Here is a 2,066-nt window from a genome sequence, read left to right on the forward strand (position 1 = left end):
GCTAATCTACACGTGCAGCAGTCTGACTAGTACTCCAAAATATGGATTCTTCTTTAGGTGAATCTACCACTATTTCTGTTAGGAATACAGCACTGCAAGTTCTTAGCGTATTATGAGAACTGACGAACATTTTGTCGCACTGACTTAAATCAAAGTTTCCGATCCCGCGTGTCAAAAATTGGTTGAACAAAACTCAATTTGCATGCAACTAATCCTTAAGGATGAAAGTATCAATTAACAAAAATAACACATCCTTTAAAAAAATAATCAGACTTATCTGTATTTAAGTAGTTTATTGAAAGAACTCGCGTTTATCGCGGCCCTTTAAACCAGTGTATTTTTAAGGAATTTAAGTTAAACATATGTTATACGGTTGAACTGAGAGAGAACAGAAGTGAACTTAGAAACTATTCTCAAAACTTTTCGAAGACAAAATATTTTTATTTTGCGTTCCGCGTTGCTGTTGTTACAGCCAAAAACCTTGTTTTAGAACGCTACAGTCTTTGGAAACGAAGTATATCGTGCCTTCGGAATTCTGTAGTAGACGCTGCTGATTTAAGAACAGACATGCAGCGTAATGAATATGATCTGAAGTGCATTTGATGTGAAGTTAACTCCCTTCCGCGATATGTTACAGCAAAGCTCGCGATTTTATCTTATTATTGGTAGCCTCTGATGAAGACAACAGTGAAACATTGTATCCATGTTTATGTAATAATTACTTGAAAGATAATACCGTTAAGAACTAATGGAGGAATGAAACATTGGTTTGATGAACGCATTACTCATTATCTACATGGTAATTGAAAGCTTCTACTGTGGAGAGTGATAGCAACATTTGAAAAACGTGTTGGAACTTTGGAGTTTATCAGCTGTTATACAATAAACTAATAAATAACGTCAGAGAGAAGGCAACGTACTCGAATGAGCGACAGACGTATTTCTCAAAATGTCTTGTTTGGAATTTATATACAAAATAAACAAATTATTATTTACATTATAAATTGCTAGAAGTGAGTTTTAACACATGCGAATATGTATGCAGTACCAACTTCATACTACTACAAGCGGCTCAGTGGTCTAGGGGTATGATTCCTGCTTTGGGTGCAGGAGGTCCCGGGTTCAAATCCCGGCTGAGCCCGTAAATTTTTATTGCTAGTAAGCAACAAAATCTGCTCTGAAATTTCTTAACAGCATAGAATTTATACGAAATGAACGTCTCATTTGTTCTATAATACGTACTGGCAAAACGAACAGTAATTTTCATCGTCAGCTATCCGATACAAGTAATTAGTTTTTCAAGAGGCATCACGCTGTCTTATTGCGATGCACATGGGCTCTAAATCCTGCTATGTACTCTGTTCTGTGGTATTTTGGTGGCATACATGTTCAGTTGCGTCTGAGATTTACGATCGTGTACAAGTAGTTAAATGTGAAAGATATCGTTTCCGCCAGCCTTTTTGGTAAAATACGCTTCAATAGCACTGCTAGCCTCTTTCGAGCTTTACTCTTCATGTGCCCACATGAATATAGATAAATCTCATAACAAGAATATATTAATGTCACGAGTCAGTCATATATATTTACCTGTTGTTACTGTTACAACCCGTCCGGCGATAGAAGAATGTCTTCATATTGTCTTATTTTGTTTGTGTCCAACACGTGACCTCGTAAAATGTTCTGAATTTTATTCTATCCAAATTTAAGAGGTAAACTGTTCAAACAGATTTTTAAGAGTCTTATTTAATTTCTCTCCTGTTAAGAACGCGCGCTTTGATTGTTTTAACAATGAAACAATTTAAATTTCAAGCACATGTTCCAGAAATCATTGAAGCGTTAGAGAAACGTTTTCAAGCGGTACATCTATATTAAATGGTTCATGGGCAGTTTGAATTAGGGTGTCGTATAATAAGGAACAAAAAATATTATCTTGTTTGTTTCTATTAATTTCCGAAAGTGACGCCTTTCTCGTGCAATTGAACCGTCGTTCTCTCGAATGCGAGACCATTATGTTAATTCGTCACCTCGCACCGTTGCAACATTGCAGTTGAACACTAACACTGAGC

The 2,066-nt window shown here is 36.2% G+C and overlaps 1 non-coding gene across 1 annotated transcript; it reads left to right on the forward strand.

Moving 5' to 3' along the window:
* Positions 1–1,069: 1,069 nt before the first annotated feature.
* Trnap-ugg (transfer RNA proline (anticodon UGG)) lies at positions 1,070–1,141 on the forward strand. Its single transcript has one exon. It is a non-coding gene; the product is annotated as a tRNA-Pro (tRNA).
* The last annotated feature ends 925 nt before the right edge of the window (positions 1,142–2,066 follow it).

Source organism: Schistocerca gregaria, chromosome 7 (genome assembly GCF_023897955.1).
Source record: "Schistocerca gregaria isolate iqSchGreg1 chromosome 7, iqSchGreg1.2, whole genome shotgun sequence".
Lineage (NCBI taxonomy): Eukaryota > Metazoa > Arthropoda > Insecta > Orthoptera > Acrididae > Schistocerca > Schistocerca gregaria.